The sequence below is a fragment of the Lepisosteus platostomus genome, chromosome 13 (assembly GCF_059453375.1).
Source record: "Lepisosteus platostomus isolate fLepPlt1 chromosome 13, fLepPlt1.hap1, whole genome shotgun sequence".
NCBI lineage: Eukaryota > Metazoa > Chordata > Actinopteri > Semionotiformes > Lepisosteidae > Lepisosteus > Lepisosteus platostomus.
In genome coordinates this window covers 24,274,003-24,285,516 of record NC_142623.1, presented here as the reverse complement: position 1 = coordinate 24,285,516, position 11,514 = coordinate 24,274,003, and positions in this window count along the sequence as shown.

Here is an 11,514-nt window from a genome sequence, read left to right as displayed (position 1 = left end):
CAGAAACATGTTTATTTCTGCTGAAAAACACGTTTTGACACTTTCTGCACACTGGGGTTAAGAGTTGAGGCAGTGGGCTGTTCTGAGCCTAGCAGGTACATTGGTATTCAACAGCCTGAAAAAATGCGTTTATTTCTGGCTGAAAAACAAGTTTTGAAAAGTCTGCTGTTCCTGCCCCATAAGTTACATGGGGGTGACCAAACTTGCAGAAACATGTTTATTTCTGCTACAAAACACATTTTGACACTTTCTGCACACTGGGGTTAAGAGCTGAGGCAGTGGGCTCTTCTGAGCCTAGCAGGTACATTGGGATTCAACAGTCTGAAAAAACGCGTTCATTTCGGACTGAAAAACACATTTTGAAAAGTCTGCTGTTCCTGCCCCACAAGTTACATGGGGGTGACCAAACTTGCAGAAACATGTTTATTTCTGCTGAAAAACACATTTTGACACTTTCTGCACACTGGGGTTAAGAGCTGAGGCAATGGGCTCTTCTGAGCCTAGCAGGTACATTGGGATTCAACAGCCTGAAAAAACGCATTTATTTCGTGCTGAAAAACACGTTTTGAAAAGTCTGCTGTTCCTGCCCCATAAGTTACATGGGGGTGACCAAACTTGCAGAAACATGTTTATTTCTGCTACAAAACACATTTTGACACTTTCTGCACACTGGGGTTAAGAGCTGAGGCAGTGGGCTCCTCTGAGCCTAGCAGGTACATTGGGATTCAACAGTCTGAAAAAACGCGTTCATTTCGGACTGAAAAACACATTTTGAAAAGTCTGCTGTTCCTGCCCCACAAGTTACATGGGGGTGACCAAACTTGCAGAAACATGTTTATTTCTGCTGAAAAACACATTTTGACACTTTCTGCACACTGGGGTTAAGAGCTGAGGCAATGGGCTCTTCTGAGCCTAGCAGGTACTTTGGGATTCAACAGCCTGAAAAAACGGGTTTATTTCGTGCTGAAAAACACGTTTTGAAAAGTCTGCTGTTCCTGCCCCATAAGTTACATGGGGGTGACCAAACTTGCAGAAACATGTTTATTTCTGCTGAAAAACAAATGTTGACACTTTCTGCACACTGGGTTTAAGAGCTGAGGCAGTGGGCTCTTCTGAGCCTAGCAGGTACATTGGGATTCAACAGCCTGAAAAAACGCGTTCATTTCGTGCTGAAAAACACGTTTTGAAAAGTCTGCTGTTCCTGCCCCATAAGTTACATGGGGGTGACCAAACTTGCAGAAACGTTTATTTCTGCTGAAAAACATATTTTCACACTTTCTGCACACGGGGTTAAAAGCTGAGGCACTGGGCTCTTCTGAGCCTAGCAGGTTCATTGGGATTCGTCAGCCTGAAAAAACGCATTCATTTCAGGCTGAAAAACACGTTTTGAAAAGTCTGCTGTTCCTGCCCCATAAGTTACATGGGGGTGACCAAACTTGCAGAAACATGTTTATTTCTGATGAAAAACACGTTTTGACACTTTCTGCACACTGGGGTTAAGAGTTGAGGCAGTGGGCTATTCTGAGCCTAGCAGGTACATTGGTATTCAACAGCCTGAAAAAACGCGTTTATTTCTGGCTGAAAAACAAGTTTTGAAAAGTCTGCTGTTCCTGCCCCATAAGTTACATGGGGGTGACCAAACTTGCAGAAACATGTTTATTTCTGCTACAAAACACATTTTGACACTTTCTGCACACTGGGGTTAAGAGCTGAGGCAGTGGGCTCTTCTGAGCCTAGCAGGTACATTGGGATTCAACAGTCTGAAAAAACGCGTTCATTTCGGACTGAAAAACACGTTTTGAAAAGTCTGCTGTTCCTGCCCCACAAGTTACATGGGGGTGACCAAACTTGCAGAAACATGTTTATTTCTGCTGAAAAACACATTTTGACACTTTCTGCACACTGGGGTTAAGAGCTGAGGCAATGGGCTCTTCTGAGCCTAGCAGGTACATTGGGATTCAACAGCCTGAAAAAACGCGTTTATTTCGTGCTGAAAAACACGTTTTGAAAAGTCTGCTGTTCCTGCCCCATAAGTTACATGGGGGTGACCAAACTTGCAGAAACATGTTTATTTCTGCTGAAAAACAAATGTTGACACTTTCTGCACACTGGGGCTAAGAGCTGAGACAGTGGGCTCTTCTGAGCCTAGCAGGTACATTGGGATTCAACAGCCTGAAAAAACGCGTTTATTTCGTGCTGAAAAACACGTTTTGAAAAGTCTGCTGTTCCTGCCCCATAAGTTACATGGGGGTGACCAAACTTGCAGAAACGTTTATTTCTGCAGAAAAACACATTTTCACACTTTCTGCACACTGGGGTTAAGAGCTGAGGCAGTGGGCTCTTCTGAGCCTAGCAGGTACACTGGGATTCAACAGCCTGAAAAAACGCGTTTATTTCGTGCTGAAAAACACGTTTTGAAAAGTCTGCTGTTCCTGCCCCATAAGTTACATGGGGGTGACCAAACTTGCTGAAACATGTTTATTTCTGCTGAAAAACACGTTTTGACACTTTCTGCACACTGGGGTTAAGAGCTGAGGCAGTGGGCTCTTCTGAGCATAGCAGGTACATTGGGATTCAACAGCCTGAAAAAACGCGTTTATTTCGTGCTGAAAAACACGTTTTGAAAAGTCTGCTGTTCCTGCCCCATAAGTTACATGGGGGTGACCAAACTTGCAGAAACATGTTTATTTCTGCTGAAAAACATGTTTTGACACTTTCTGCACACTGGGGTTAAGAGCTGAGTGTGTGGGCTCTTCTGAGCCTTGCTGTTACATGGGGATTCAGTTGTCTGAAAAAACGCGTTTATTTCGGGCTGAAGAACACGTTTTGAAAAGTGTTCTGTTACTGCCCCATAACTTACATGGGGTTGACCAAACTTGCAGAAACATGTTTATTTCTGCTGAAAAACACGTTTTTACCCTTTCTGCACACTGGGGTTAAGAGCTGAGTGTGTGGGCTCCTCTGAGCCTTGCTGTTACATGGAGATTCAGTTGTCTGAAAAAACGCGTTTATTTCGGGCTGAAAAACACGTTTTGAAAAGTCTACTGTTCCTGCCCCATAAGTTACATGGGGGTGACCAAACTTGCAGAAACATGTTTATTTCTGCTGAAAAACACGTTTTGACACTTTCTGCACACTGGGTTTAAGAGCTGAGGCAGTGGGCTCTTCTGAGCCTAGCAGGTACATTGGGATTCAACAGCCTGAAAAAACGCGTTCATTTCGTGCTGAAAAACACGTTTTGAAAAGTCTGCTGTTCCTGCCCCATAAGTTACATGGGGGTGACCAAACTTGCAGAAACGTTTATTTCTGCTGAAAAACATATTTTCACACTTTCTGCACACGGGGTTAAAAGCTGAGGCACTGGGCTCTTCTGAGCCTAGCAGGTTCATTGGGATTCGTTAGCCTGAAAAAACGCATTCATTTCAGGCTGAAAAACACGTTTTGAAAAGTCTGCTGTTCCTGCCCCATAAGTTACATGGGGGTGACCAAACTTGCAGAAACATGTTTAATTCTGCTGAAAAACACGTTTTGACACTTTCTGCACACTGGGGTTAAGAGTTGAGGCAGTGGGTTATTCTGAGCCTAGCAGGTACATTGGTATTCAACAGCCTGAAAAAACGCGTTTATTTCTGGCTGAAAAACACGTTTTGAAAAGTCTGCTTTTCCTGCCCCATAAGTTACATGGGGGTGACCAAACTTGTAGAAACATGTTTATTTCTGCTGAAAAACAAATTTTGACACTTTCTGCACACTGGGGTTAAGAGCTGAGGCAGTGGGCTCTTCTGAGCCTAGCAGGTACATTGGGATTCAACAGCCTGAAAAAACGCGTTCATTTCGGACTGAAAAACACGTTTTGAAAAGTCTGCTGTTCCTGCCCCATAAGTTACATGGGGGTGACGAAACATGCAGAAACGTTTATTTCTGCTACAAAACACGTTTTGACACTTTCTGCACACTGGGATTAAGAGTTGAGGCAGTGGGCTATTCTGAGCCTAGCAGGTACATTGGTATTCAACAGTCTGAAAAAACGCGTTCATTTCGGCCTGAAAAACACGTTTTGAAAAGTCTGCTTTTCCTGCCCCATAAGTTACATGGGGGTGACCAAACTTGCAGAAACATGTTTATTTCTGCTGAAAAACAAATGTTGACACTTTCTGCACACTGGGGCTAAGAGCTGAGGCAGTGGGCTCTTCTGAGCCTAGCAGGTACATTGGGATTCAACAGCCTGAAAAAACGCGTTTATTTCGTGCTGAAAAACACGTTTTGAAAAGTCTGCTGTTCCTGCCCCATAAGTTACATGGGGGTGACCAAACTTGCAGAAACGTTTATTTCTGCAGAAAAACACATTTTCACACTTTCTGCACACTGGGGTTAAGAGCTGAGGCAGTGGGCTCTTCTGAGCCTAGCAGGTACATTGGGATTCAACAGCCTGAAAAAACGCGTTTATTTCGGGCTGAAAAACACGTTTTGAAAAGTCTGCTTTTCCTGCCCCATAAGTTACATGGGGGTGACCAAAGTTGCAGAAACATGTTTATTTCTGCTACAAAACACATTTTGACACTTTCTACACACTGGGGTTAAGAGCTGAGGCAGTGGGCTCTTCTGAGCCTAGCAGGTACATTGGGATTCAACAGCCTGAAAAAACGCGTTTATTTCGTGCTGAAAAACACGTTTTGAAAAGTCTGCTTTTCCTGCCCCATAAGTTACATGGGGGTGACCAAACTTGCAGAAACGTTTATTTCTGCTGAAAAACACATTTTCACACTTTCTGCACACTGGGGTTAGGAGCTGAGGCAGTGGGCTCTTCTGAGCCTAGCAGGTACATTGGGATTCAACAGCCTGAAAAAACGTGTTTATTTCGTGCTGAAAAACACGTTTTGAAAAGTCTGCTTTTCCTGCCCCATAAGTTACATGGGGGTGACCAAACTTGCAGAAACATGTTTATTTTTGCTGAAAAACAAATTTTGACACTTTCTGCACACTGGGGTTAAGAGCTGAGGCAGTGGGCTCTTCTGAGCCTAGCAGGTACATTGGGATTCAACAGCCTGAAAAAACGCGTTCATTTCGGACTGAAAAACACGTTTTGAAAAGTCTGCTGTTCCTGCCCCACAAGTTACATGGGGGTGACCAAACTTGCAGAAACATGTTTATTTCTGCTGAAAAACACATTTTGACACTTTCTGCACACTGGGGTTAAGAGCTGAGGCAATGGGCTCTTCTGAGCCTAGCAGGTACATTGGGATTCAACAGCCTGAAAAAACGCGTTTATTTCGTGCTGAAAAACACGTTTTGAAAAGTCTGCTGTTCCTGCCCCATAAGTTACATGGGGGTGACCAAACTTGCAGAAACATGTTTATTTCTGCTGAAAAACAAATGTTGACACTTTCTGCACACTGGGGCTAAGAGCTGAGGCAGTGGGCTCTTCTGAGCCTAGCAGGTACATTGGGATTCAACAGCCTGAAAAAACGCGTTTATTTCGTGCTGAAAAACACGTTTTGAAAAGTCTGCTGTTCCTGCCCCATAAGTTACATGGGGGTGACCAAACTTGCAGAAACGTTTATTTCTGCAGAAAAACACATTTTCACACTTTCTGCACACTGGGGTTAAGAGCTGAGGCAGTGGGCTCTTCTGAGCCTAGCAGGTACACTGGGATTCAACAGCCTGAAAAAACGCGTTTATTTCGTGCTGAAAAACACGTTTTGAAAAGTCTGCTGTTCCTGCCCCATAAGTTACATGGGGGTGACCAAACTTGCAGAAACATGTTTATTTCTGCTGAAAAACATGTTTTGACACTTTCTGCACACTGGGGTTAAGAGTTGAGGCAGTGGGCTCTTCTGAGCTTAGCAGGTACATTGGGATTCAACAGCCTGAAAAAAAGCGTTTATTTCGTGCTGAAAAACACGTTTTGAAAAGTCTGCTTTTCCTGCCCCATAAGTTACATGGGGGTGACCAAACTTGCAGAAACATGTTTATTTCTGCTGAAAAACAAATTTTGACACTTTCTGCACACTGGGGTTAACAGCTGAGGCAGTGGGCTCTTCTGAGCCTAGCAGGTACATTGGGATTCAACAGCCTGAAAAAACGCGTTTATTTCGTGCTGAAAAACACGTTTTGAAAAGTCTACTGTTCCTGCCCCATAAGTTACATGGGGGTGACCAAACTTGCAGAAACATGTTTATTTCTGCTGAAAAACACGTTTTGACACTTTCTGCACACTGGGTTTAAGAGCTGAGGCAGTGGGCTCTTCTGAGCCTAGCAGGTACATTGGGATTCAACAGCCTGAAAAAACGCGTTCATTTCGTGCTGAAAAACACGTTTTGAAAAGTCTGCTGTTCCTGCCCCATAAGTTACATGGGGGTGACCAAACTTGCAGAAACGTTTATTTCTGCTGAAAAACATATTTTCACACTTTCTGCACACGGGGTTAAAAGCTGAGGCACTGGGCTCTTCTGAGCCTAGCAGGTTCATTGGGATTCGTCAGCCTGAAAAAACGCATTCATTTCAGGCTAAAAAACACGTTTTTAAAAGTCTGCTGTTCCTGCCCCATAAGTTACATGGGGGTGACCAAACTTGCAGAAACATGTTTATTTCTGCTGAAAAACACGTTTTGACACTTTCTGCACACTGGGGTTAAGAGCTGAGGCAGTGGGCTCTTCTGAGCCTAGCAGGTACATTGGGATTCAACAGCCTGAAAAAACGCGTTTATTTCGGGCTGAAAAACACGTTTTGAAAAGTCTGCTTTTCCTGCCCCATAAGTTACATGGGGGTGACCAAACTTGCAGAAACATGTTTATTTCTGCTACAAAACACATTTTGACACTTTCTACACACTGGGGTTAAGAGCTGAGGCAGTGGGCTCTTCTGAGCCTAGCAGGTACATTGGGATTCAACAGCCTGAAAAAACGCGTTTATTTCGTGCTGAAAAACACGTTTTGAAAAGTCTGCTTTTCCTGCCCCATAAGTTACATGGGGGTGACCAAACTTGCAGAAACGTTTATTTCTGCTGAAAAACACATTTTCACACTTTCTGCACACTGGGGTTAGGAGCTGAGGCAGTGGGCTCTTCTGAGCCTAGCAGGTACATTGGGATTCAACAGTCTGAAAAAACGTGTTTATTTCGTGCTGAAAAACACGTTTTGAACAGTCTGCTTTTCCTGCCCCATAAGTTACATGGGGGTGACCAAACTTGCAGAAACATGTTTATTTCTGCTGAAAAACAAATTTTGACACTTTCTGCACACTGGGGTTAAGAGCTGAGGCAGTGGGCTCTTCTGAGCCTAGCAGGTACACTGGGATTCAACAGCCTGAAAAAACGCATTTATTTCGTGCTGAAAAACACGTTTTGAAAAGTCTGCTGTTCCTGCCCCATAAGTTACATGGGGGTGACCAAACTTGCTGAAACATGTTTATTTCTGCTGAAAAACACGTTTTGACACTTTCTGCACACTGGGGTTAAGAGCTGAGGCAGTGGGCTCTTCTGAGCACAGCAGGTACATTGGGATTCAACAGTCTGAAAAAACGCGTTTATTTCGTGCTGAAAAACACGTTTTGAAAAGTCTGCTGTTCCTGCCCCATAAGTTACATGGGGGTGACCAAACTTGCAGAAACATGTTTATTTCTGCTGAAAAACATGTTTTGACACTTTCTGCACACTGGGGTTAAGAGCTGAGTGTGTGGGCTCTTCTGAGCCTTGCTGTTACATGGGGATTCAGTTGTCTGAAAAAACGCGTTTATTTCGGGCTGAAAAACACGTTTTGAAAAGTGTTCTGTTACTGCCCCATAACTTACATGGGGTTGACCAAACTTGCAGAAACATGTTTATTTCTGCTGAAAAACACGTTTTTACCCTTTCTGCACACTGGGGTTAAGAGCTGAGTGTGTGGGCTCCTCTGAGCCTTGCTGTTACATGGGGATTCAGTTGTCTGAAAAAACGCGTTTATTTCGGGCTGAAAAACACGTTTTGAAAAGTCTACTGTTCCTGCCCCATAAGTTACATGGGGGTGACCAAACTTGCAGAAACATGTTTATTTCTGCTGAAAAACACGTTTTGACACTTTCTGCACACTGGGTTTAAGAGCTGAGGCAGTGGGCTCTTCTGAGCCTAGCAGGTACATTGGGATTCAACAGCCTGAAAAAACGCGTTCATTTCGTGCTGAAAAACACGTTTTGAAAAGTCTGCTGTTCCTGCCCCATAAGTTACATGGGGGTGACCAAACTTGCAGAAACGTTTATTTCTGCTGAAAAACATATTTTCACACTTTCTGCACACGGGGTTAAAAGCTGAGGCACTGGGCTCTTCTGAGCCTAGCAGGTTCATTGGGATTCGTTAGCCTGAAAAAACGCATTCATTTCAGGCTGAAAAACACGTTTTGAAAAGTCTGCTGTTCCTGCCCCATAAGTTACATGGGGGTGACCAAACTTGCAGAAACATGTTTATTTCTGCTGAAAAACACGTTTTGACACTTTCTGCACACTGGGGTTAAGAGTTGAGGCAGTGGGTTATTCTGAGCCTAGCAGGTACATTGGTATTCAACAGCCTGAAAAAACGCGTTTATTTCTGGCTGAAAAACACGTTTTGAAAAGTCTGCTTTTCCTGCCCCATAAGTTACATGGGGGTGACCAAACTTGCAGAAACATGTTTATTTCTGCTGAAAAACAAATTTTGACACTTTCTGCACACTGGGGTTAAGAGCTGAGGCAGTGGGCTCTTCTGAGCCTAGCAGGTACATTGGGATTCAACAGCCTGAAAAAACGCGTTCATTTCGGACTGAAAAACACGTTTTGAAAAGTCTGCTGTTCCTGCCCCATAAGTTACATGGGGGTGACGAAACATGCAGAAACATTTATTTCTGCTACAAAACACGTTTTGACACTTTCTGCACACTGGGATTAAGAGTTGAGGCAGTGGGCTATTCTGAGCCTAGCAGGTACATTGGTATTCAACAGTCTGAAAAAACGCGTTCATTTCGGCCTGAAAAACACGTTTTGAAAAGTCTGCTTTTCCTGCCCCATAAGTTACATGGGGGTGACCAAACTTGCAGAAACATGTTTATTTCTGCTGAAAAACAAATGTTGACACTTTCTGCACACTGGGGCTAAGAGCTGAGGCAGTGGGCTCTTCTGAGCCTAGCAGGTACATTGGGATTCAACAGCCTGAAAAAACGCGTTTATTTCGTGCTGAAAAACACGTTTTGAAAAGTCTGCTGTTCCTGCCCCATAAGTTACATGGGGGTGACCAAACTTGCAGAAACGTTTATTTCTGCAGAAAAACACATTTTCACACTTTCTGCACACTGGGGTTAAGAGCTGAGGCAGTGGGCTCTTCTGAGCCTAGCAGGTACATTGGGATTCAACAGCCTGAAAAAACGCGTTTATTTCGGGCTGAAAAACACGTTTTGAAAAGTCTGCTTTTCCTGCCCCATAAGTTACATGGGGGTGACCAAAGTTGCAGAAACATGTTTATTTCTGCTACAAAACACATTTTGACACTTTCTACACACTGGGGTTAAGAGCTGAGGCAGTGGGCTCTTCTGAGCCTAGCAGGTACATTGGGATTCAACAGCCTGAAAAAACGCGTTTATTTCGTGCTGAAAAACACGTTTTGAAAAGTCTGCTTTTCCTGCCCCATAAGTTACATGGGGGTGACCAAACTTGCAGAAACGTTTATTTCTGCTGAAAAACACATTTTCACACTTTCTGCACACTGGGGTTAGGAGCTGAGGCAGTGGGCTCTTCTGAGCCTAGCAGGTACATTGGGATTCAACAGCCTGAAAAAACGTGTTTATTTCGTGCTGAAAAACACGTTTTGAAAAGTCTGCTTTTCCTGCCCCATAAGTTACATGGGGGTGACCAAACTTGCAGAAACATGTTTATTTTTGCTGAAAAACAAATTTTGACACTTTCTGCACACTGGGGTTAAGAGCTGAGGCAGTGGGCTCTTCTGAGCCTAGCAGGTACATTGGGATTCAACAGCCTGAAAAAACGCGTTCATTTCGGACTGAAAAACACGTTTTGAAAAGTCTGCTGTTCCTGCCCCACAAGTTACATGGGGGTGACCAAACTTGCAGAAACATGTTTATTTCTGCTGAAAAACACATTTTGACACTTTCTGCACACTGGGGTTAAGAGCTGAGGCAATGGGCTCTTCTGAGCCTAGCAGGTACATTGGGATTCAACAGCCTGAAAAAACGCGTTTATTTCGTGCTGAAAAACACGTTTTGAAAAGTCTGCTGTTCCTGCCCCATAAGTTACATGGGGGTGACCAAACTTGCAGAAACATGTTTATTTCTGCTGAAAAACAAATGTTGACACTTTCTGCACACTGGGGCTAAGAGCTGAAGCAGTGGGCTCTTCTGAGCCTAGCAGGTACATTGGGATTCAACAGCTGAAAAAACGCGTTTATTTCGTGCTGAAAAACACGTTTTGAAAAGTCTGCTGTTCCTGCCCCATAAGTTACATGGGGGTGACCAAACTTGCAGAAACGTTTATTTCTGCAGAAAAACACATTTTCACACTTTCTGCACACTGGGGTTAAGAGCTGAGGCAGTGGGCTCTTCTGAGCCTAGCAGGTACACTGGGATTCAACAGCCTGAAAAAACGCGTTTATTTCGTGCTGAAAAACACGTTTTGAAAAGTCTGCTGTTCCTGCCCCATAAGTTACATGGGGGTGACCAAACTTGCAGAAACATGTTTATTTCTGCTGAAAAACATGTTTTGACACTTTCTGCACACTGGGGTTAAGAGTTGAGGCAGTGGGCTCTTCTGAGCTTAGCAGGTACATTGGGATTCAACAGCCTGAAAAAACGCGTTTATTTCGTGCTGAAAAACACGTTTTGAAAAGTCTGCTTTTCCTGCCCCATAAGTTACATGGGGGTGACCAAACTTGCAGAAACATGTTTATTTCTGCTGAAAAACAAATTTTGACACTTTCTGCACACTGGGGTTAACAGCTGAGGCAGTGGGCTCTTCTGAGCCTAGCAGGTACATTGGGATTCAACAGACTGAAAAAACGCGTTTATTTCGTGCTGAAAAACACGTTTTGAAAAGTCTACTGTTCCTGCCCCATAAGTTACATGGGGGTGACCAAACTTGCAGAAACATGTTTATTTCTGCTGAAAAACACGTTTTGACACTTTCTGCACACTGGGTTTAAGAGCTGAGGCAGTGGGCTCTTCTGAGCCTAGCAGGTACATTGGGATTCAACAGCCTGAAAAAACGCGTTCATTTCGTGCTGAAAAACACGTTTTGAAAAGTCTGCTGTTCCTGCCCCATAAGTTACATGGGGGTGACCAAACTTGCAGAAACGTTTATTTCTGCTGAAAAACATATTTTCACACTTTCTGCACACGGGGTTAAAAGCTGAGGCACTGGGCTCTTCTGAGCCTAGCAGGTTCATTGGGATTCGTCAGCCTGAAAAAACGCATTCATTTCAGGCTAAAAAACACGTTTTGAAAAGTCTGCTGTTCCTGCCCCATAAGTTACATGGGGGTGACCAAACTTGCAGAAACATGTTTA